This window comes from Perognathus longimembris, chromosome 3 (genome assembly GCF_023159225.1).
Source record: "Perognathus longimembris pacificus isolate PPM17 chromosome 3, ASM2315922v1, whole genome shotgun sequence".
Classification (NCBI taxonomy): Eukaryota; Metazoa; Chordata; class Mammalia; order Rodentia; family Heteromyidae; genus Perognathus; species Perognathus longimembris.
Window position 1 is genome coordinate 2,775,139 of NC_063163.1, and position 26,202 is coordinate 2,801,340.

General features: G+C 43.2%; 1 protein-coding gene and 1 long non-coding RNA gene across 3 annotated transcripts in view; both read left to right on the plus strand.

The window, feature by feature from the left end:
• Window positions 1–26,202, plus strand: part of Nalf1 (NALCN channel auxiliary factor 1) — a 425,631-nt gene that overhangs the window by 222,532 nt on the left and 176,897 nt on the right. The gene's annotated exons all lie outside the window — the stretch shown is intronic.
• Window positions 114–20,089, plus strand: LOC125348114. The gene is made up of 3 exons (XR_007210300.1): window positions 114–125; window positions 5,583–5,588; window positions 19,880–20,089. It is a non-coding gene; the product is annotated as an uncharacterized LOC125348114 (long non-coding RNA).

The window sequence follows — 26,202 nt, forward strand, 5'->3', positions numbered from 1 at the left end:
TTAACTACATAAAGAAACAGACAACAGCCCAAAGCACCCCTATCACTCAGATTTCCAGTCGAACCAACCAGAACAGCAACCACAGCCAAAAAAAGTGAGAGGTGGGACAAGAAGGTGTGTGATTGGTGAAGAAGGGCGCCCCCCCCCCACGAGGGGCTGCCGCCCCCAGTGCAGCTCCTTTCCTTGGCATTGTTGTCTTGCGTCACGGATTCCGAGCCTTCTGCATCAGGAAAGCCAGAGGAAGTTTGCCAGGTGAACACAGGACGCCAGTCCCTTCATTTCACCAGGGAACGTAAGAGGGGGTGAAGCACTTGCTAACCACTCAGATCTGGGTGGTGACGGCTTCTCAGGCCAGCACGATGATAGCCCTCCCCTATCATCCGAATGACTTTGGCTCACGAGCTGGATTCATCCGTGGCTAAATGATCCCATCTTAATCGAATGCACAACACGGGCTAATCTGCTATCTAGTTACATGTCTCTGTGCTAATATAGACACCCATGTCAATATATATATATATATATATATATATATATATATATATGTATATCACCCATATTTCCCTCGTGTTCCTTGGCTCCCTGAAACACTGATGACTAACCTCAGAGATCCAAACATTTGTTATTATGTAAGGGTATAGGAAAGCTGTGTCACTTGTTTTTCAAGATTCCAGAAGCGGAGCAGAACTTCCACAACGCTCTTCCCCTCCAGCATGGTGAAGCAGCGGTGATATCAAATGCTCTCTGCACTTGTGTTCAGAGCCAGAGAGTCCTAAGCATATTTTCAACAGTCGGAAGTCCTGATGGATGCGTTTTAGAGCGGAGCAGAAGGGTAAAATGTGTCGCGAATTTCCTAATGTGGAGGCTAATCTCTTTTGAGGCCCGCGGTGGGATGGCAGAGGACGAGGAGGTGTCAGACAGCGTGGGTGGCTGGGGAGGGAGCCGCCGCCGCACTGCATCCTGGGAGCAGCACCCAGCCAACCTGAGCTAGCTCGTCCTCTAGTGACCACAGCCCGTGCTTTCGTCTCTGTGAACTTCTTATTTAGCTTTGTATCTAAGGATTCAACCGTGAGTTCTAATCATCCCCTACGAATTGCGATCAACCCGGCAGGCACAGAGTTCTCCATAAATCAAGACAATTGAAGACTCTAAAGGGTCCATTTTACACCACCCTCTCTACACGAGGGAGAGGGATACATGATCTCCCACCAACCACGTTGCCTTGAGTTGCCCTGCTTTTCCTTCTTGATGGAGTATGAAAAGTAGGAAGCACTACAACCTATCTAGCATAAGACAGCCAAAAGGAACGTGAATATAGCCTTTGAGAAATTCCAGAATGGGCTCCTAACCCTCCCTTGGTGGCCTCAGGGGATTTTCTTTTTTTTAATTATTATTATTATTATCAAACTGAATTACAGGTAGGTTACAGTTTCATACATTAGGCATTGGATACATTTCTTGTACTTTGTTACCTCGTCCCTCATTCTCCCTCCCCCCCTTTCCCTCCCCCCCATGAGTTGTTCAGTTCACTTACACCAAACAGTTTTGCAAGTATTGCTTTTGTAGTCGTTTGTCTTTTTTTTAACCCTGTGTCTCTCGAATTTTGTATTCCCTTTCAATTTCCTAGTTCTAATACCAGTATACACGGTTTCCAATATACTCAGATAAGATACAAAAATAGCGTAGGTACAACCACAGGAGGGTGATACAAGAAGATCATCAACAATAGAAGCTACATTTACATATGGCACGTTGAAAGTAGTTACAACTGTGATAGAACAATCACTTCCATAACCTGGAGTTCATTTCATTTAGCATCATATTATGTATTCATAAGGGTATATAGCTCTTGGGCTCTTGTGATCCTTTGCTGTGACTTGCCTAAACCTGTGCTAATTATTTCCTATAAGGGACACCATAGAGTCCATGTTTCTTTGGGTCTGGCTCACTTCACTTAGTATAAATTTTTCCAAGTTTTTCCATTTCCTTACAAATGGGGCAATGTCATTCTTTCTGATAGAGGCATAAAATTCCATTGTGTATATGTACCACATTTTCCTGATCCATTCGTTCACTGGGTTGGTTCCAGGCCTCAGGGGATTTTCTTCTGTTTTCTTTTCTTTTGTTTTGTTTTCTCCCCTGTAGCATGAATACATCATATACACTCCATGAATCTCCTCCACGGTGTAGTACGCCAGTGCCTTACGGTCTAACTTCATGAGGGAGGGACATTTTGAAGAAGCCCCATTCCCTTCCCAGGGTCTGCAGCCATATTCACAATGATAAATCTGCCATCTCCCCAGAGCCTGCTGACTATGAAATCCTTAATAAGATATTAAATCTAGGTCAGCGTCGCTTAACTTGTCCCAAATCGGAATGCTAATTTTCCCCTCAGAGGATAGCTAATGTTTTCTTGAGTTCTGATTTGATGTTGAATAAGGAGGCTTCGTGTTTTTACATGCTCCAGGAAAGAATGACCTATTCAAAACTAGCCATGACTGTGACATTTAGTTTCTTTTCTCTTTCATATTTTATAAATAAAAGAAGCTGACTTTAGTAATAGTGTCTGAAATGCAGATCAATTTTGAAAGCAGATTTGAAAAGGATACAGATGCTTGATTATTCTGTTCCAAAACATGCACCCAAGAAAACGTTTTCAAAATGCTCTGTGAAAATCTGTACATTAACATTTTTAGCAATGCTATTCCTTATGGTCCCAAAGACAGTGACACACATGTCCATCCAGTGATTAATACAGCAACGAAGATGGCTTATATACATATAGTTGCATATATAGACAGTCAAATGACATTCATTAGAAAAGAATGGAGTTCTGATTCCAACATAGATGAACCTCAAAAATACTATGTTCATTGAGACAAGAGACTCCTAGTTTGTCATTTTGTTCGCATGGAGTCTCTGAGATCGGAAATGAGGAGTGACTGAGAAGAGTAGCTGCCGGGTTCTCGGTAAGTGATTGTTAACAGGAGCTCTTCCTTGAAGGAGGAGCGAAAAAAACGCATTCTAAAATTAGCTGTTGGGATGTTATGCAACACTGTGCATCCCAATGATTTGCATGTAAATTATATCAACAAATATGTTTATCTTAGAGTTTTACTACTTTTTAAGACCTAGCAAGTTTTTAAAATACGCCAATGAAGGAACAAAGTAGAAGTAGGTAGGAATGGCTTGACTCAGTGGAAAAGTTAGGTATGGCTACATTTTCTAAAATCATTGTTTTGTGACTTTTCTGGGCTACATCAAATTTTAATTTCTCACATATTTGACTGTCATGAACATTTTTCTAGGTATAATGGAAAGGGTGTTTTATAGAGTAATTTTCAATAATAATGCCATGAGCAGTACATTGAATATGCTTCTGAGACTAGAAGTGATGTAATGGAAAACTTATTATAACAAGTAAATTACCTTCCAAGAAAACATTACTATCTTAAGTTCAACCACTATTTGCTGAGCCTTTGTTAAGATATACACGGGCATTTATCCATCAGTATTCAAACCCCTCAGGTGTTGGTATTTTATCTCCAAGGAATTTTTAATACATTGGGAAAACAGATTTGTCCATGTATAATTGAGATACCAAGCCGGAAATAATTATCACAATGATATGGGTTATTAAGCAAAAATTACCTGACCCCAATTTTATTTTAGACTAAGTTCCTATACTAGACTCCAAAGTCCCAGATTTAACCCAAATGGTGCCACTGGTGCTAAGAGCAACATAATCAAATGGTAACTTTAAGGAAGCGGGTCTTCAGGGCTGGAAGCAAGGCCTGCCGTGGAGTGGACCTACGCTGAATATTTGCAGACTACACGGAAGTGCTGGAGAGAATACAGAGAGCAGATCTCAGCGCAGCTTCCCTTGGGATTATCCTTCTAGACTTGAAGCCTGGGTCAGTTAAGGATGGTTCTAATGGCCTCAGATGGGAGGACGGGAACTGAGACAGAAGAAGGGGACTGGCCTAGTGCCAGGGCCGCCACATTCAGCGAGCATGGGCTGCAGGGGTGAGGTTATTGCAGAGTGCAACATGGAAGACTTAAATGGACGGGGTATTTAGGGAAGCCCTCCTCCGTATGGGAGACCTTGGGCATCGTAAGCAAGATGGAAAAGGACATTAAAACTGAATAGGGATGCAACTCTCTGATTATTTATTTTCGTAAAAAGCTAACCATGAGCCGTCTATATTGCCCTCCCATCTGCTTTCTGTAAAGGCCGAGGGTTCAAAGGCCTTTTAGGCTGAAACAGGGAGGGGGAATGGAGTCAAGCCGGTTGAACATCCCAGGGATGGAAGGGTGGAAAGGGCTCGCGGTACCCGCAGGAGCGCACATTCCATTTTACCTTCTGGACTTGGATGTGAACACACCATGCTGCTGGCCCGACCCATCCCGAAGAGGGCAGGTGGGCGGTGATTGCGTGCCGGTCTGGCTAAATCCTCACTCGTCTGCCCCGAGCCCTCTGCACCCCAGAGAGAGGCTATCCTCGGAAAAGTGTCCAACAATCCAACACCAAGCAGGTCTGCAAAATGCCCCTCCATCTTGCAGATCATCTGGAAAAGACAAGCCATATTTGTTACGTAACAGTACGGATGATAATTCAACTGCGTTTCCTGAAACCCTTGAGGAAGTTAAATTTCATTCTTTAAAAAAAAAAAAAAAGCTCCAATTCAGGCTACTGAATCTAGATTTCACCATGTGTCTTTTATCTCCTTGCCTCAGAACGGACTCTGACATCCACAAGGTATTGCTAAAATGCCTATAAGGCGTGTGATGCTCTACAAAGGTTTGAAAGAGGTGGAACCTACCCCCGCCGTGGCTCCAGGCGATAGATGAGAGAACTCTGGGAAAGCTGGAGTAACCAGCACTCAGTAGGTCCCACCGGGAGTTTTTGGTTTTTGGGTTTTTTTTTTGCCATTTGCTTTATGGTTTTTGTTGCATGGTTTCCATGGCACCTTACTCTTCCCAATTAGTAACAATTGAGCCAAACCGTAAGAATCACTTCCAATAAAGGTCTGCCTAAAGAGTTAAGCCATGGAACCATGGTAGTCCATGAATCTACCTTAGGATTGGACCTAGAGGGCCACAAGCATAAACATCTCCTAAAAGTCTCTGGACAAACAAAGATGGAGAGTAAGTATTTTTCTAATTTCCACACTATTATTAGGAGGCATTTTCAAAGCATTTTCTCATATTTGCATTTCATAGAAATTAAAAAAAAATTAAAACAAAGGGAAGACAATATCCTTTCTCCCTGATGATATATGCCCTCTTTGAAATACTGACCTTGCAAAGCTACTGCCCTGTGGGGGAAAAGGTTTGTGCAAAAGTTTGAGCTTAGACATAATCTACATTTTGTTCTCAGTTAAGCAATATCAATAATTGTCTAAGGGTATAGTCCTCTTCAACTTGAGGGGAGTTCTTTCTGCCTTGTCTAATATAGAGACCCCAAGCTAGGCACTGTACTCCTAAGCTACTCAGGAGACTGAGATATGAGGATTGCAGTTTAAAGCCAGACCGGGCCGGGAAGTCCATGGGACTCTTATTTCCAGTTAACCACTAAGCAGTTGGAAGTGGAGCTACGGCTTAAGTCATAGAGCGGTAACCTTGAGCAAAAATGTTCAGGGACAGCATCCAGGCTCTGAGTTCAGGCCCTAGGACTGAACCACTTCCCTATGAAAACCCTCAAGACAAGCCTAACTTTCATGGAGAAAACGGAAAAGGCTTCTCAGGGCTTCTTCTATATTTTCCACTAGGGAAGCTGTTGGTCATTCCTCTTACACATCCAAAGAGATATCTATCTTCTCATGAAGACAAGTGCCCAAATGGAAGCACGCAACATAATCTTCTCGTTTTCTGTTGTGTTTGCTTGCAAATCCCATGAGTTCAACAGTAAGGGGAAGACTTGCCCTCTTGGTGACCGCATAAATAATGCACAGACCTATGCTAAAGTTGTGTGTAGACGCTGACTTGGTAAGTAGAAGCCACGTGGGCCCAATGTGTTTGGTGCTGTGGAAACGGAGCTCCTCTTTAGATTCTTCAGGTTACTGAGTCACGGTTCAACATATTTGCTGTTTCAGCAGCTTCCTTCTTAGCAGACGTATTTTTCCAGGATGCAACCTAATGAGCCAGTAAAGGAATAGTGCACACAATAGAATAAAATGAGTTACAGGGAAGTGAAAAGTGACCGTGGCCGCCGGCATTGGCCAGGTCTGAAGGTTTCCAGAGCAATTGCGTTCTGGAAACACCGTCCCAGGGCTGCGATGGTGGGGGCCGGGCCTTCTGAGAGGCAGCCAGCCCTGGAGGAGAAGTCATCAGGCTGGCAAGAGGGGTCTCCTGTTCTGTTCTTCTGCCACATGAGGGCGTGTCTCTGCTTTGGAGACCAGGGAAGTTCTCTGGAGCTGAGAGTCTGGGCTCCCACCTGCTCTCAGATGCCGGAAATGTGAGGCATGCATCTCTGTCAGTTATCCTGCTTCAGGTGTTCCGTTACAGCAGTGGAAATGAGCTAAGACAAGTGTAAGTGATAAACCAAAAGGGTGGCATCCTTGTGAATCCCAGGCTACATTAGAATTGCTTATAGGAAGGGCAATCAGGCTTTCCAGTATCCAGCTGCTAGCAAGCCCAGTGGCAAATTTCTGCCTTTATACGTAATAATTGATACAGGCGACCTATAAACTGTGTGTGATCTGTTTTGACAGAATAGATCATTTCGCTGCTACTTTTATATCTGACCTTTAAAGGGAACGATCAAGTGCATTTTAAAGATAATGAGCTGCCTCAGAGGAACAATAGAGATGTCTATCAGCATCTTATTATAAAATAACAAATAACAATTGTCCCAGCTGGTGTAGATATTAGGTAGAGTCCCAAAGTCACACATCTGAAACAAAGGAAACCTACACAAATGAAAGATGCTTAGAATAATCAGGGAATTAACATACTGAGTGAAGGACAGCACACAATGTCCTGTGTGAAATATCCTTTCAGTTCCCAAATTGTCATCTTCTTTTTACAGTGCTCTTTGTAAACTTTTGGAACTGATACTTGCTGAAACAGCGTGGAGTAGAGACCTAACCAAAATCTTCCATGTGACCTCCAACCAAGAATTTCTAACTAGAAAGTAGAATTTCCATTGCTTCTGACACAATAAGACATTCAAAAGGCTCGAGCGTATATCTAAATTTTAACACAGCGCGAGGAGGTTGTGAACTTCATGGATCTACATAATTCTCAAAAAAGTTTAAGAAAAGATACATCACAAGAATTTTCCTGTAAGGGGTCTATATAAATAAATTATACAAAGTGACCATATATAAATAGTTGCCTTATCAAATTCACACACATACACACACACATACAGATACACTCATATGTATGTATGTATATAAATAGATAGATAGATAGATAGATAGATAGATAGATAGATAGATAGATATTCTGGAATTAACTTAGTGATTAAAATAATGAAAGCAATTGGAAAATCAGACATCATATCAGTGTCACATGTGAACATATCAATTTATTTTTTCATGAAGTATAGCTGTAGCGAGGGCTCAGTCTTTTCACTGATAAAACCCTGTGAACACTGAAAGGAAGTCGGTGAACTTTGACACACCTGTTATATGTAGACTCTCTTACATATATGTTCTGAAAACTGCTGCGAAATCCTTTTGGCTTTACCTGAGGAAATCCTTCTACTATCAAATTCGTGGCAGGTGGCACATGGCTATGTCTCTTTTGATGGCTGTAGAAACTGGGACATAGAATTAAAACAATAAGAGAAACAAGAATTTTTAAAAAATCACACTTGTGTTTACTTTTCCCACAGTCTATAGATCCTTCCTTTCAAGACTGAGTGGCTCATTTGCAAGGAGTCACTTCTCAGTTCCATATTGTTCTCTTGCTGTCTTCTTTCTACCATTTTCTCTTCTTAAAATTGAAACCATAAATCTTTCCTCTGGTCATTAATCATCACACTCTCATATCTCTTTCTGCGCAAAACTTGCTTACCCTCCGCAATCACTGCTCAAATTCAATTGACTTTTAGAAAACTGAAGCCATTTTTAACCATGATCCAAAGCTAGAATTCTCCAGGGCTTCTTACAAAAAAAAAAATCCCCAACATATATTGCTTCCTGTCTGCTACAGTTCTTTCCAGGGCCGTTCCAATTCAGTACCAGTAGTTATTCTTCTATAGGTCTCAAAACAGGAAGGATTTTGATTGAACTTCCTGCCCCTTTTTTGTCATGGGTTCTAATACTTTTTAGTTTCTTTCTTTCTACTAAGTCCATCTTCTTATATCTTGTCCCTCATTCATGACACATTTGTGGTGTTCTGGGAGTAAACAGACCGACCAATGGATTGAATTCAAGGACTCGTGTAATTTCACAAAGGGAATCTGAGGTGTTTGGACACATGTGTTTAGAGCTCCTGACTTCCTTAGGTTCCCAAGTGTTTTGTGTATTTGTTCTTTTTGGGGGTAGGGGGGAAAATATCTGAATAAAGAATTGAAATTGAGGATAAAGATGTTCAAATTCAGCACAGTTGTAAGATTAAAGTCAAATCTTCCTACCACAGTACTCAATAATGACTTCCACAGATAAAGTCCAAACCAATATTTGCTACTTAGGCTTGAACTCAGGGATTTGCATTTGCTAACAAGCAGGTGTTCCTCCACTTGAGCCATACCTATGCCCTAACACTCCTATTCTTACATAATTTACAGCACTCTAGAGGTAGGCCAGTGTTGTTTACAGAAACACACCAAGAACATTTAACAACCTAGTTAGAATAAGTACTGCTGAGGAAAAGAGTGCAGCGTTGCAATAAACAGTAATGAACAACCAAGTCAAGGAAGGCTTAGGTGCGGAGATAATGACTTAAGCTGATACGGAGAGACAAAGAATTACTTGACCTCAAAAGAAAAAAAAAAACTCTAGGCAGAAAGATCTCTCGCCAAAGTGGGCTTGGCAGAGTTAAATCTGTACTCACTTGACCTTGGATCTGTCCTTCAGTTCTGTTATGTTTTCCCTTTACCAGAACTGCCAGCAGGGTCCTCTCCTTTGTATGCAAGCCCTTCCTACCCAGGCCTAATGCAGTGAGCAGTTAGGCATCAACCCTCCTGCCAAGCCCTGCTACCAGAGGTGCCAAGCACCGGAAACAAGGGGAGGCACGGCTCCCCGGCACGAGTATTTGTAATTATATGTTCTGTTTGTTTTTTTTATCAGTGTTCCTAACTATTGAATTTCAAATCACACACACTTTCAGGAACACAGTTTTACAAGGATTAACAAGCCATGGTGTTCAGAAATCAGATCACTGTTTACCTAGCAGCAAATGAATTAACTATGGAGAACGTGACAGGCAGCCCATCTTCCCTGGGAGCCCCGGTCCCCCCACGTTTGTGTTCTGCGTTTCTCTGTTCTACAGTCCGACCTCTCAGGTGGCGTGCGTTTTGAATTCCCATGCGGACAACGCTTCCTTCTGTGGGGTCTGATGGGTGTGATGTTGGCGTGGCGGGGGGTGAGGGTGGTGAACCTGGCGGGTCCTCAGTGGACCCAGAGTTTTGGGCCTCGCAAAGGCCATGGCCACGCACACAGACTCGGGCTCCCTGCCACTTCCAGGCCACCGGTGAGCGGGAACAGCTCAGATAACTTCTATTGAACATCATCTCTGGGATGATGTTTTATTATGATTTTTTTTCCTCCCAGAGAGCTCCTTGTTCAGCCCAGTTACTGTCATTTCCATCTTGTCCAAGAGTGCTGAACTGAGCTTATGAAAATCTCTTGACAGCTGTGAGTTTTACTGTCCTCAGACATACCCCACGGAAGTGGTCCTTTCTTCTGTCATGATAGACTCGCGCCCCACAGCTAACCAGGGCTTCTGAAAGTCCCTCACACGATTCCCAAGCTTACAAAACGGCGGCCGTTCCACAATTACATAAAATCCCAGGAATAACTCCTCATTCAGCCACGTGTTCTTAATGGCAGATTGCTCTGTTTTCATAATTATTCGACATATTAATGTACCTGTGAAGTCATTATAACAGCTGTCTCCGTTTTGGTCACAGATGTTTTATCCTCCACAAAAATGAAATTGTATACTGTTGACTTTTTTTTTTTTTGAGACTTGATTGGACTTGTTTTGAATGTAAAGAACTACAGAAATATCTATCCTTGAACATTTAGATGTGCTGGTTGTTATATGTTAATCTTTTCAGTATTGCTTATTTGTTTGGTATTAAGAATATATCCTGTAGAGAGACAGAAATGCACTATTAGCAAGAGGAGAGAGAGAGAGAGAGGGCGAGAGAGAGAGAGAGAGAGAGAGAGAGGACTAACCAATAGTGAGATGCAGAAGGCTTGTGGTGGGTTCTAGGATGGAGTGGGCACGAAGCAAGCATCTGGGCAAGGCTGGAAAGGTATCTTCCAGGAGTGTGTTCCCAAGCTGAGACTTCACACAAGGAGTGCTTTCAAGAGGCAGTGATGTTCCGGCGTAGCCTCCGTCTCTTTGGAAGAGAAAGGTTGGGCTCCCCTAGTGCTCAGGGCATCGTTGAGCTGAAGCAGAGATCCTCTTTCAGCTCAGCCCCTGGGTGGCTGACTCTCAGTTCCCTCTTCCTCCCTTGACAGGAAGCCCACAGATCTTCCAAAACCCATCAGCATGCGTCCTTCTTCTGGAAACATGGTCTAATTGGCATACACATTTGTTTTATCCTTTACCTCCCCAGTTCCGCAGCCGACCACCCAGAGGGATTTTATGCAATCCTGTCACTCTTTGTGACCGGCAGAGTCTTTGTTGGTGACCATGCAGCAAGAACAGGGAAACCCTTTAAGCATTCATAAATGCTCTGAACTCCACTTCCTGGTCTGCTCCCATGTCTCTTCAAAGGCCCTTCCAACGTGTTCCATCTCAACCAAGTGTCCCTGTGTTCTGAGCCAACTCTACTTAAAGAAAAAAACCAAACGGAAGCAGTTCTATTGTTGTTTTTTTTTCTTCTTTCTTGATGGCACAAACATGTCCAGTTGGGGTCCCTGCCCTGTGAGAACCACAAGGAATTTCTGCTATGCCTTGGAAGTAGAGAATCATGTTGCTTGTTGAAGAGGAGTTGGAAAGACTTATCAATGCTGAGCTGGAAAGTACCTAGGGTGAGGGACACGGAGATGTTGTTGCTGGGGTGCCTGGTGCCCAGTGAAGCGGTTGGGTTTGCAGGTCCCCCTACAGGGGCTGAGTGAAATGGCTTAAGCATCTTTCTGAGTCCCACAAGCCTGTTCTGCCATTGTTGACCACAATGCTATGCTCCAACATGCTGCTGCAATCAACTCTGCAGGCGAACTCCATGAGCGATGGTCACTGGACAATGGATATGAGGATTTCAAGCTGAAAGTTCTGTTGTGTGTCTGTCTCATCGATGGTCGTGTGTCCTGCAGCTTGAGCAACTCTTTCTAGGCCCTGAGTAGGAGAAATAAATCTTACCAACCCCCAGGTCAGGGGCACTCCGAAACAGGATGCAAGCCTTGACTTCTGCATCCCAAGAGTCTAAGTAAGGCCTGCCCTGTACCCCAGTCCCTAGGGTATGGGGATTGTGAGAAGACATAACTGTTGTGCGTTGCTGGGGTCGTATTGGGTCTGTTCTTTTCCTGCACTGAGGGGGTCTTTGAAGGGTGATCCTGAAAAAATCATCTCCTCCTCGTCCTCCTCCTCCTCCTCCTCCTCCTCCTCCTCCTCCTCCTCCTCCTCCTCCTCCTGCTCCTCCTCCTCCTCCTCCTCCTCCTCCTCCTCCTCTTCTTCTTCTTTTTGCCAGTCCTGGGCATTGAACTCAGGGCCTGAGCACTGTCCCTGGCTTCTTTTTGCTCAAGGCTAGCACTCTGCCACTTGAGCAACAGCGCCACTTCTGGCCATTTTCTATCTATGTGGTGCTGAGGAATCGAACCCAGGGCTTCATGTATAGGAGGCAAGCACTCTACCACTAGGCCATATTCCCAGCCCTCATCTGTACTTCTTTTAATATTAATTTGTGCTAAAAACTTAAAAAAGATACAAAACCCATTTTGTAGGGAGAGACTGGGAAAAGCTGCTAACAAGGACACAGAGTGTACATAAAAGGTCTTAACTACATTAGTTTGATTTTACATGGAGGCATCCTGAAAATGGCTTAAAGCAGTCAGTTTGAGATGCGTGGGTATTGATCCCTGAGTAGTGGCTCATTTCTGCACTCAGGGAGGAGTACTGAACCACTGGACCCGCTTGTTTCCCTACCGCGTACAAAGGATGTGGAGGCGATCAGAAAGTCACTCTGCTTCCCAGCTGTCCAGTCCCTACTGTGCTTAAAATTTCACAGTGGCGTGTCCAACCATTCATGGGAAGCGGAAAGTGGATCACAGTTAGTAAGGAGGAAGGTAGATTTCTTGTTTAAAAACACGTGCCATCCATCCATCCATCCAGACACTGTCATGCCAAGAACTGCCTAACACCTTACACACTCCCGAGGGCTGGTGTCCTGCAGGTGTCAGCCGCTGTAGCATGTAGGGGAGAGTGAAGGAACGAGTCGGGGACAAGCACTGAGCTCAGAGGGACTCTAGAAGAAGTGCCAGGAAAGTCCCTAACTAAGTCTTACTAATTGAAGTCACTGTGATGATGCAGCCATGAATTGCAGGGCTTTATCTACGGACCGAAGATCATGCCCTCCAGGCCGAGCCTTTCTGTTGGGATGATAGCAACTTGCTGTGGAACATTCTACAGAGCATGTAGAATAAAGCCACCCATTAGGAAAGTTGCTGAAAGGAAGACCTTCTTCCCGACTGAGGGGAGGGGGCTAGTGTGCATGAAGCTAGCAACTCCTGAGAGACGGTAAACATATGCAAAGCTGGAATCCCCCTCCGATTCTACTAGTCAAGGCCTCTGGTCCTGGGAAATATCCAGGAGACCGTTCCCAGGCATAGGGCTGTAAGATGCGCTGTATTAGGGATGGATAGTTACGCCTGGGAACGCCGGCTTCCCTGCAGACGTTCCCTGAAGATGTGCCTGAGGGGTTCTGACTTAGGCGATGATTCATACTGTGTTCTGCTGTCCAGAAAGGAGCCCTACAGGGACTGAGCGGCATCCTTCTGCCTCTTCCAACTCTGTACGAATGAGCGGATGTTTACAGCAGTACCTCCCCCCTCACCTTTCCCTGGTCCATATACTGCCCTGTGTAAGGTATCCCAATGCAGGAAGTGGGTAATAAGAACTGCCACGTGGATTGGGAGCGTTTATTTACACTTGCTGAATTTGGATCTTAAGTATCCAAAATGGAACCATGGGGAAAGCTTGGGTCCCAGGATTGTGCTGTTGGATAGTAATGGGATCTTAATTGGTAGGGCTTGGTGGGAAAGTCATGAAGGCATTGGATATGTGCTCTAAAACGAATGAGAGCTGCCTCCTCCTCCTCCTCCTCCTCCTCCTCTTCCTCCTCCTCCTCCTCCTCCTCCTCCTCCTCCTCCTCCTCCTCCTCCTCCTCCTCCTCCTCCTCCTCCTCCTCCTCGTCATCTTTCTCTTCCTCTTCCATTTCTTCCCTCCTCCCTAAGAGATAGTTTTGCTCTAACATATGCTCCTGTCATCAGGCTACTTCCTCATCACACACCCTAAACCAATGAGACCAGTTAATCCCCGTCAGCCATCTCCAATAGCATGAGCCAAAATAAACTCTTGTTCTTTACGTCTGTGGCCCCAAGTGTCTAGTTACGGGAATGTAAAGCTGACGCTCAGGCCATTCCTGGAGAGTACGGACGAGAGGGCACTTGGCCTCCAGTGGCGGGCAGTAGGAGCCCAGTTGGGTCTCCATTGTGTTCCCTGATCTGGAAGGCCGAGGTGGAAACTCGAAGGGCCTCCCTGCAGAGCGCTCTCTCTTCCCTGACATTGTGCTTCTCTCCTTGTCAAGGACTTGTGGGGATTTCAAAATAGGAGAAAATAATGCAAGTTTCAGGCACATAATGTGCTCTGGTGATTGAAAATATGACTATTCCCCTAAAGTAATTTCCCAGAAAGTGTTTATAAAGCAGAAGAGTCACAAACTAACAAAAACCTAGTCCAATTCTATATTGAACATAAAAATATGCAGGAAAAAGAGAGAATTGGTAGTTTTCTGGAAATAGTATGATACAAAGGAATATTGGACACATAATTCTTTGTTTCAATTGCCTTTGTGCTGTCAGCAAGATATAATGAATGATGAATTTCCCATTCTTTCTTTGCCTCCTTTGCACTATGGTTTAGTAGAAAAAGAATGAAGTTTTAGATTTAGATTTGGCCTTTAAAAATGGATTTCCTTTTGCTTCCTATAGAATTATAGACAAAATGAAATTTAAAGCTGAAGACTGAAATGTTAATATGAATATTCTCTATTCCTTAGAATCTTTGTGAAAATTATGATTTCTTTACACACATGCACACACACACATACACACTCACATTTTAACCTCTAAAGCAGTTTCAATTCTAGCATTTAGGTATCATATTTGTAAACTGATGACTTTTTAACCTTTCTTTAAATGTTGCATATTGTGTGTGATTTTTAGGAAGGAAAAGTTAAGTTTCAAGTTGATGATCTAAGTTTCTTCTAGATAACTCTTTTTTTTTCTCAAATTTTTTATTATCAAACTGACATACAGAGAGGTTACAGTATCATACGTTGGGCATTGGATACATTTCTTGTACTGTTTGTTGCCTTGTCCCTCATGCCCACCTCCCTCCCCCCTTTCCCTCCCCCCCCCCCAGGTGTTCAGTTCACTTACACCAAACAGTTTTGCAAGTATTGCTTTTGTAGTTATTTCTCTTTTTTTACCCTGTGTCTCTCGAATTTGGTATTCCCTTTGAATTTCCTACTTCCAATACCAGTAAACACGGTTTCCAATATACTCAGATAAGATTACAGAGATAGTGTAGGTACAAACATAGGAAGGTGATACAAAACATTATCAATAATAGAAACTACACATACACATAGGACGTTGAAAGTAGTTACAACTGTGATATATCACTTGTTTCCATAACATGGAGTTCATTTCAATTAGCATCATCTTATGTGTTTCTAGATAACTCTTAGAGTCAGTTAATAAAATAATAACCATTGACACAAAGCTCTTTGAACCAGAAATGCTGTTTGGAGTTTTGTCTAATGGCTTCTTTCTTAGAGGGATTCTATCTATATTTAAATGGTGAGAAAACCCTTTATAGGGGATTGATCTAGTAAACCATGTTTCCATAAATTTCAGGTTGAAACATAATATGCTACCAATTTTATTTATTTGTTTGTTCGTTGCCAGTCCTGGGGCTTGAACTTAGGGGTCCTGAGCATTGTACCTGGCATCTTTTTGCTCAAGGCTAGCACTCTACCACTTGCGCCACAGTGCCACTTCTGTCTTTTTCTGTATATATGTGATGCTGAGGAATCGAACCCAGAGCTTCTTGCATGCTAGGCAAGCACTCTACCGTTAAGCCATATTCACAGACCGGATGCTACCAATTTTAATGCTATGAAAGCAAAACATGGACGCTTAAATGCAACAGGCCATTCATTTTGATATACTCACGGATTTCAGAAATGGTAGTCTATCGAGAAGTAGGGTTGTATTAAAATCAAAAGATCTTGAGGCTTTGACTGGAATTTGCATGCATGTGAACTAAATTAATGTAGAACATCTGTTATTCCATCACACAAATGCTCATCCACCTCTTTATCTAACTGATCAACGTTGAACCCTTACTCTGTGCAGATTTAATGCCAGGTAAAGATAGGGAGTCTTAGTCAGTGCGTTTCTGTTCAGTGGCTTCTATGTTGTTTGGGATATAGAGATCAGCTAATCCTTTCCCCCCACCCAAATCCCCCCCAACCCCAGAAGTCCTGAATCTGACTGGGGCAGAGGTTCTATTTGGGTCATCTGTGTGCTGGTGGGGTGGAGTTGAAGAAGTGACTTGCAGCTGAGGTCAGGAGGATAATCGAGTCTCCAGAGGGACAGAAGAGAGATAGCTCTTGGGTGTCTTTGACCTTATTATTCCCAGTGGATTTCGCAAAGGCACCCCAGAAACACGTGACTCTCCTGACCGTACCCCACTTGTCCTTGAATATCAAACTCCAAGTTTCCCCTCCCCGTGTGACCCCTGTGTGAATCTCTGTTTTCTCATGGCGATTATTCAAGGCTGTCTCCACGCTCTCGACAGGAATTCACTCGATGCACAGCTTTGGTGAGGCTTTACAGGCTCTGGTCCAGATTTAGCTCTATGTTCCTCAAAGGCTGCCTGCAGCAGGTGCAGTTCCCTGTCTTCCTCCCATCCTGTCGTGACACTTCCCTGGCTGATTTCCTCCTGCCCTGCCGTGCACGTGGAGAGAGTGGAGCATGGGCTCCCTCCCCACAGTGGCATCTCGGAGCCGTCACCGGCTGGGCACAGGGGGTCTGTCAGGCCCACTGTGAGCAGGGCAGGCCAGCAGGCTAGAGACCACAGACTGCCTGTCGGGAGATGTCCCACTTCTCCAGGAAGAGATCCATCTTTTAATCGCTTACCTGGTTAAACACACCTCATCCATCTATGGACTGTAAGGTGCTTTACTCGGAGGCCACGGTTGAAATGCCAATTCCAATGGCAGCTAGACTCCGTGTTGATGAAGGATCTGTGTACTGTGGTGTCTACTGCGATAACTAATTTCATCCAGAAATAAGGACGGTAGAGGGTATCTCGTGATAGAAGTCAGGATCTTGTGCATGCAACAAGGCTGCTGACATTTCTATACCTCCGTCGGGTGAGAACACTTGAACGCCACAAAGGCAGGTCATCATTGCTGATGGGTTTGAAACAGATTCATAAAAGGCAAAACCTTCACCCTCGTGAAGGAGGCATGGCTTGCCACTCCATAGCTGCTTAGAAAGGCTAACTACATTCTTCAATTTTGTTCTTCTCCCAGTAATATCCAGGGTGTTTTACAAAAAAAAACTCTGAAGGCCCGTGCCAGGGTAGTTTGGAATTTTCCTGAAGAACACACTGGTATAATGTGAGAAAGGAATGGCTCGGGGAGAGAGAATGATCTCACTAAGAATGATCTCGGCAGTAAAGCAGCTCCGATTGCTGTCAAGACCACTGCCTCCATGCAAACCCAGCTCTCTGCTCCCTAGGTCCGCATCTCAGTCCATTTCCTTAATCCCGCCTGCAGCTGGGTGTCCTCAGACATGAGGTAGGTTGCACAAGGGTGCTGGGAAACACCAGCTTTCAATGATCCTGCTTGGCTGTGAAGCCTTCACTACAAGGTTATGAGAAAGTAACTCTCTCCATGCTATGGACTTGAGGTTCTTTTGTGAAATCAGATCCGTGTCCACGTCTTGCACCAAGCTAGAGGTGACTTTAGCGGCCCATTCTTCTAAGTATCCATCTCGGATGCAGCACGGGAAGTACTTTTCAGGCAGGTCAAGCTTTCCAAGAGAGAACGAAACTCAGTGGGAAGATGTATTCATTCTGCTCTTTTCATTTCCCCCTGAGTTCTTGAAGAATAATCCACTCTAACTTTAAACAATTTCACAGGTAAGTTTCTAATATAGGCCTACCACATGTTATGTAGCTCATCTCCTGTTTGTTTTTTTATTTTTTTTTGTTTGTTTTGTCTTCTTTTCCATAGGCTGAACCCATGAGAGCAGAATATGTACTTTGAAAACATGGGTGGTTATTTGTGATACAAATCATCAGAAAGGTAGCGTTAGTTCCATCTCGAGTTTTTGTTAAATTTGGAGCTAATTGTACTTAAAACTCCACCTAATACTTTGCTATTGCTTAGACAGGAGATGTTTGACAATCAGAATCACCCAAAGCATAAGCCACTGCTGAGCAAGTAGGTGACATACAAGGTACACCAATGACAAGTGTACAGAAATCTTTAGTGCTAAAAATGGGGCAAATTGAGAAGCAGTGTCCCTTGGTGGACATGTTAATGTACTGAACACATAGCAAACTACGCAAGGTGCAGATACTATCCGCATTTCTGTAGAGTGACTGAAGAAGGCATAGTAACAGGACTGAGAGATTATGAAACCAAGTTCCCACGAGAGGCTGAGTCGGGCTATGGCAGCTACAGCTTCTGATCCGGCAAAGGCTGGGCTTGATTGTGTGCTAGACACCTGCAGAACTGTGAACTGCATCAGATGCCAAGGATGCTTTGAAGAACCCCGGCACCTGGACCTGGAAAGGACAACGCGGGGCCAGGATCCGGGTGGTTGGTTTAATGGATAGCCTCAGACAGGCCATCGAAGAATGGCTGCAACTGCCCTGAAAGTCTTGCCTTTGACACCCGTTAACTCATTTGAATTAAAAAGCGACTTTGATATGAAATACTTTCAATTCTTGCTTTGTGAGATGAAACCCTGCAGACTTCTGAACTGTTACTTTGAGGGAAAGAGTTAGGAATTTGTTTCATTTCAGACTATGGCCCGAGCACATTGGGTTTTTAAAGATTCTGTGCACGTCTCAAAGGCATACTTCGTATACTTAATACATCTATAAGGTAGAGGATATGGCAGTGATATTTTGTAAAGAAATGGCATGGCTCATTTTTACATTTCACTAAAAATATTACAAAGGTTGAATTTCAACTGCTTCACTTAAGCACGGGGAAAGCTTCATAAAAGTATTGCAAAATAAATGTAACTCCAATGAATCGAATTGGAACAGGATGTGGTCTAAACACAGGCTGAAAACCAAACTCTCCTTGTTGGGTCTTTCCTATGACCTTGGACATGTTCTATTTTCTTTTTGTGTAGACATTTTGATACTTGTATTTTGGAATAGCAATTTCACATCCCCCCCGCCCCCCTTAGGGTTTTGGGAGTGTTCAATAAATCAATATATAAACACATGTTGCTTTTGAAAATATCCCACGTAGAACGCAAGTGTCATCGACTGGAGCATCCTTTTCTTTCTGGAAACACTGCGTGGCATTTGTAAGTCATTTTAAAGCATTCATGTTTTGGGTCATTTCCAGATCCTTTACTCATTAGATTACATAATTACATTTCCTTGAATTTCCTAAGAAGAAGATAAGCTCTATATAGAAACGGACCTCACAGTAAGGGACCTAAGACTTACTTCGTTTCAAGGCACACTCCTGAGGTGTGCAAGCAAGCTTTGTGTCCACTAGAAATGTATGTGTTTTTTATTACTTTAAGAAATGCATTATTTTTAAAAATAATTTCATAGAAAAGTCCATGCTGTGCATATTAGGTAACATAATGAATTCTACTGGATAATCAACAAAAATATTGTCTCTAAAGTAAACATAACTGTCTGCCTACTGAAAAAGTAGTCAATATGTTTAATGAAATTAACAGCAAGATAAACTTAGAAATCAGACTACTCAGTAAATTTTTAATTTGTCATTGAAATCAGTTATTTTAGAATATGTCTCTTTCAAAAGTGTTACATTTGATTTTAGATAATCAGTCTCTTGTTCAATGTGTACTTAAAATAAAGGTAATCTTAATGGCAAAAAAAAAGAAATGATAAAATAATGGCATTCACAGGGAAATGGTCAGATCATGAACAAATAATGTTGAGCGAGACAAGCCTAGAGCACAGAGGACAAAGGCGCACGGTCTCCCTGATATGTGGTTGTTGGAGGGGGAGGAGAGAACATTAGAGATCATGTCTGTAAAGCAACAAACTTCTTTTCAAATGGTATTTCTACATGTTTTGTTCAGCGACTTTACATCATGTCTCTAAAACCAAACGATTACTAAATAAACATAAAAAAGGTCTAGGATAGACCTGCCAGGAGCACAATAGCTCAACAGCTGCATACATATGATTATATAAGATGAGGCTAAGCAAAATGAACTCCAAGAGATGGAAACAGGAGGATTTTACTGTTGTCATTATGTGTAATGTACTAGGTGAATTTCCTTTGACATACTCCCTGTGGTCACTGCATATGATTCTGTTACACTGGATTTTCTATGTAAGCTTGTCTGAACTGGGGAAGGGAAAGAAAAATGAAGGAGGGTGTAACAAATATGACAAGAAATGTACTCACTACCTTATTATGTAACTATACCCTCTCTGTACATCACCTTATCAATAAATTTTAATTTAAAAAAAATGCACATTGCCTGCCAACTCATGGAGAGTTGGTAACAGAGCTAACCCAGAGCTGGAAATGGAAGGTTCGGTGATGTGGTATTCCAGGCCAAGGTGGTGGAGAAAAGAGGGTATTCTATAGCAGGCTCAAGAGCTCTTCTCTGCCCACTGCTGAGGAAGGCTGCTGTCTGTCTGGTGACTGCTAGTTCCTTATGCCAAGGGGCAGTACACCGTAAGTGACACTTTCAGGGCCTACGTCACAGGGGAAGGCAGGACTCTGCCCTTCCTGGGTATGCAGATTCAAAGAGAGGACTCTCAGGCTCTTGAGATATGACACTTTTAGGTTGTAAACCTGGGGAGAGGCAGGGAGAAGAAATTCCCTGAAGGATAGAGAAGCCAAGTATGGCGGTGTTGCATGCTTGTAATCTCAGCATTTGGGAGGGAGAGGCAGAAGAATCAGAGTTCAGGGTCAGCCTTGGATACTTCCCCAGTCTAAGAAGAAGAGGAGGAGGAAGAGGAGGAGGAGCGGGCCAAGAGGGAGGGCCAGGAGAAGGAGGGGGAGGGGAGAGGAGGGAAAGGAGGGGGAAGGAGAAGAAGAAGCAGAAGCAGAAGAAAAAAATAAGAGAAAGAAAGAGAGGAAATAAGTATATGTGCTAGGAGAATTCTAGAATCAAGATGAAAACTGCCAAAGTTTTGTCCTCTGGAAAAGGACAGAAAGGTCATCTTGCTCAACTGAGCGTGCACTAAGGGAAAACTCCAGGAAATGTTCGTGAGCTGAGAGCCCTTTTCAGAAGCAAGTCCAGAGGGAGGGGCTTTGTGGGTCTTGTTAAGACTGGGGTGACTTAGCAGGGGTCACTTTGTGTGAGGGTTAGGGTTGGGCTGGGCAGAGTTCCCAGTTCAGTAGCACAGAATTGGTAGGTCCAGCAAAGGAGAGTCTTGAAACCAACACTCATCAGTAATTATGTGCTTGGTAAGAGCACTTTTGTGGCGAGAAAGATCGTTGGGTGGGCCATTGATCCAGAGAGAATTCCCAAGGCAGCCAGGGAGTGATTTCCTGGCGCACAGCCTAGCCATCCTGAGTGAGATTTACTGCAAGACAGAACAGCCCCATTGTGTCAGACTTAAGTCTTGGTCTCCGTGGTTAAGTGGTAGGGTCTTGCGTTCTTGGTGCACTGCATTGCACCGGACATTCAACTGCACATATTTCTTCAGAAATTAAAATAAGAGGAAAGTTTGGTTTACATTTCACCGCCATCTTCTCTTCACTCAACGTCCTTGACAGTAAACATCCATTAGTGGCATTACATGTTAATGGGCCCTATGTTCAAATTCATAGAATTTGTATTCGGAAAGAAATTTCTGTCCATCCCAACGACCCAGTTTCCTCCTTAACTTGTGTGTGGACCCACAAAGGAGTTGATCTCCAAGTTTCTAATTCTGCCTCTGCTTGTTGGAATACTTGGAGTAACCGGACCAGCACAGGAGGCTCTGTGGGTCTGATACTGTCTAGGCTTTGAAAGATACTTTAGGGCTCTTAGAGTGATTTCTTGGTAACAGCATCTTAAACATGACTAGATTAGTTGGTTAGTGTCACTTTTTTGCAGGCAGGATATATACCATATATAATACACATGACATACAATAATTATAGTTATTATTTATTAGATTATGAGGTAGCTCTTAATTTAACTTCCTATTTCTTTTTCCAGTCTTGGGGCCTTGGACTCAGGGCGTGAGCACTGTCCCTGGCTTCTTTTTGCTCAAGGCTAGCACTCTGCCACTTGAGCCACAGCGCCACTTCTGGCCGTTTTCTATATATGTGGTGCTAGGGAATCGAACCCAGGGCTTCATGTATACAAGGCGAGCACTCTACCACTAGGCCATATTCCCAGCTAACTTCCTATTTTTTTTGCACAAGAAAAAATATGCTCATGTAGTTAAGGCTGTATTCAGACCACTGGTAAGACAATGACAAATTCTTCTGTTGTTATTATCATTCACATATATTCAGTGCACAGGGGCTTTCGATGTGAGATTTCCACATGTGCCTATGACATACTTCCATCAAATTCTTCCCTCTGTTAGCTCCTCTTTCTGGAACTGTGTACTGTAACTCTTTAGACCGCCTCGCAGGCTAGTCCCGCACAACCTGTTCGATCTCTGTGGTTCCAATGAGTAGTCATCTTTGTCTCTTACATATTAGGTAGACTTCAGAGATGCGTGCAAAGACCAGATACTGTTCATAGCTCACAGGCCCCACATCAAAAGCCAAGGTGTAATCTTCAAAATACTTCGTTTTTCGCCTGCCTATTTCCCACTTCCTTACTGCACCCATGTGGCAAGGATTCATTTCCAGAGAGAACGCTGTTTCTGCAGGCCTTGTCAATCCTGCTCTGGGTGAGGTTTTCCCAGTAGCCATTGTCTGGTGACTCTGAGGCCGGGCCCTCTTTCTCCTCTTACATCTCCTGTGTAAGAAACAGGAGCCCTAACTCTCAGCGCAAATGACTCCTTCTCTTACCTCTCATTGAGAGCATGCATTCAAGGATTTCACGGGGGCTCAGGATGGAAACTGAGTTGCCTTAAACACAGACCATTTTGTTGAATTGGAAGAATGTAGAACACTTTCCTCATCTCAGTGATTTTTTTTTGAAAAATATATACAGTGGATTTTGTGATTACACTTTTAAAAATGAGGTAAACTCTGAAAGGTAGACTACAGTGACCTTGGAAGAAAGGAACACTCACATTTTAGTGACATACTTCTATTGTGAAAATGTATTCAGAATTTATTTGCTTTTAAGCATAATCACAGTATTGTGTGTTATTAGAGAAACAAAATGTATTCTTATCAGTAGCTAATTTTGCCAGTGTTAATGACTGTCTTTTGACTCAATACCACATGAACACAGCTTTAAAGTAATTACTTCTTCTTTCTGGTGGGCCTTCCCCTCTTCTTTGTTTCCAACGTGTTTGGCATCTACTTGTATTCTTAAAATTACCCATTCTTTTAATTATTTATGTTCATGTTTGAGTACTCCCAGTAAAAGATATGCTTATTTTTATCCAGAAACTCTAGTTTTGTATTGGGATTTATAAACTGCATTGGCTCATGGGCTGTAGGCTAAGCCAAGATGTATCAGGCCTTTGGCTTGCTATCTGAAGTACCCATATACATACATAAGTTTATGGGTCAGATATATTGCTGGCACTAAAATGCATTGAACCCTGACTTCGTTGTATTTGTATATGATGTAGTTGCTAAGTCTATCTAAATATTTTTTTTTAATGGTACTGGTGATTGAACTCAGGCCTCAATGTTTGCTTTCTACCACTCGAAGAAGGCCTACAGCCCTTTGGGTTTCAGTGATTCAGAGGGTCTGGTGCTTTCACCTACTCTTCTTCTCTGTCTCAGTGGAAGTATGTCAGTAAAATGTGAGCCTTCATTCCTTCCAAGGTCACTGTAGCCTTCCTTTCAGAGTTTACCTCATTTTCAAAAGTGTAATTACAAAACCCACTATACATATATATAGTATATATATAGTAAATATATATATGTATATATATACATATATATATATATTTAATCTTTGGGATGAGAAAAGTGTTCTATGTCTGGACCCTAAACATGTGCCTCATGTACAACCTCTAATGACTAATTTTAAAGAGACGAAACTCAGGCAAACAACATTAAGTAGACTAACAGTTTTTCATCAGCGTAGCAGGTGGTGACTTGCGGCTCTAAAGATTTACAGCACCATTCATTGAATCTGCCATGAGCACGTGCCATGTTAGAGTTCATGGGGTAAAGGCACACTCAAGTATCCTCCATAGTAGTACCTGTAAATATTGGTTGTATGCAATTAAACTTTTGACATAGTGGTCTCCATTTCCCCTCAGATAATTGTGTTAATTAGGGCTGAATTAAAACAAAAATCACCACAGGTCAATAAAGAGTCCAACACCACTTTTCTTCTTTGAATTGTAAAATGCATCAGTAATTTGCGTCTTATTTTGCATCTACCAGGTATAACTTCTGTGGCATAAGATGGAAATAAACAACCGCCTTCTGGCCTTGCTTATCTTTTCTGGATAAGAAGATTTCCACAGGTCTAGAATACTGATTACTAACACACACAGCGGTTTTACTGATAGCTTTGAAGTGTGTGGCTGGTGGGCAGTCTTCTTGGTTCTCTTGTAATCACTTCCCCTGCTAAATGCAACAATAACAGAATAAATTTCCTAATTGCTTACTTTATTCCATTATACATAAAATTATGCCAGAAGAGTTACAACAAGGTCATGGAATTTTATTATGGATTTCAAGCAGTTTGCTTTCACAGCAGCAACATGGACGGAAGCTGATTGAATGGGGTGCTTACCTTTGGTAGGCAGATCTGAAAGTTCTGATGGATTTTAAATAGAAATGGGGGAATGGAGAAAAATCATAGGCCTCCTGGAGACTCGGCTGAGTATGTTCAAGCTGAGTCTTGGTGATTGGAGCTAGGTGCCCAGGCGGCATGGAATTGAACTTGGTACCTATCGTTTCTCTTCCCATGGAGAGGCCACTGAGATTTATTGACCTCTTTGTTAGGATGTCAGGACCTGTGTTGAATGTCTCATTACCAAGAGCATGCATCCCACTAGAGATCAAGGATCCCCATGGATATTTAAGGAATACCTAGAAATAAATCGGTGAAAATAATTGGAAAATTGAGATTTTGAGCAATGGTAGTGAAACCTGTGGGGCATTGTGTGACAGGACACCACGCGGGTGTAAGTATGCTGAGAACGTGAAAATGCTTGACAGAGTCGTTTGCAGAAGCAGGTGTCCACACCATCAATCCACTCAGGCATTGATTATCTACCCCACACAGAGAAGAAACGCCAACCACTCCTCAAAAGATAATTTTAAAAATACACTTGACAAGAAGCACCTAAAACCTTCACAAGCAAGACTTCCCCCCAATTCGAAGCCCCTTTCTAAGTGAAGTCTCTATTTTCTCCCCCATCTCATGTCAGGAATGAAGCTCCAAATTATCAAATAGACTCGGAATGGCCTGAAGGGGCTTGGCTGCGGTGACTACAATCTAGGCAATTTTATCACATTTCCCTGTGCTCTGCTCCACAGACAAACCCTTCCTTTCCTTTTCTTTCCCTCTTCCTTTTTCTCTTTCTCTTCCTTCCTTCCTTCCTTCCTTCTCTCTCTTCTCTCTCTCTCACTCCTGCTCTCTTGCTTTCTCTCTTTTCCTTTCCTTTCCTCCCTCCTTCCATTTCTCCCTCCTTCCCATCATCCCTCCCTCCCTCCCTTCCTTCTTTCTTTCTTTTTCTTTTCTACTTTCATGCTGGTCCTGAGGCTTAGCACCTGGGCACTCTTCCTGAGCATTTTTTTTTTGCTCAACTCAAGCACCCCTACCATGTATTTGAGCCACAACTCCCCTTCTGGCATTTTAGTTGATTTTTGAAGATAACAATTTCACCTACTTTCCTGCCAGAGCTAGCTTCAAGCCCTCTTGATCAGCTAGGATGACAAGTGTGAGCCACGGCCCCTGGCTCTACTATATCTTTTCTGACTCTTAGTAGAGTTAAGAAAGTAGGTGTTGATATGTGCACCATTCCTTAGCTTTCTCCCTGCTATGGTCTAAATGACTGCAGCCCCCCTGAGTTCCATGATGAAACGTCTTCTTCGATGCAAGAGTGGTGAGCTAGGTCCTCTGGGAGACATAGTTAGAGCCAGCAAGGTGGATCAGTGGCCCTAAAAGACCCAAGGGAGCTTATTTACCCCCTTTTGCCCCATGAGAATGCTGCTAGAAGGTGTCATCCACAAAGGGGAGGTTCTCATCAGAAACCAATCCAGTGGCAGCTTGGTTTTGTACTGCCAAGAGTTCATCTTGTTGGTGAACTACCTTGTCTCAGGTACTTTCCATAGCAGCCCAAAGGCACCAAGACACACACACACACACACACACACACACACACACACACACACACACACACACACACACACACACCAGTGCTCCAGGCAGCAGCTCTCACGGGAGTGTAGGTGGGGACTGGCATTCCAGCCCATAGGTATCTATCTGGCAGGTAGAACTACATGGGAAA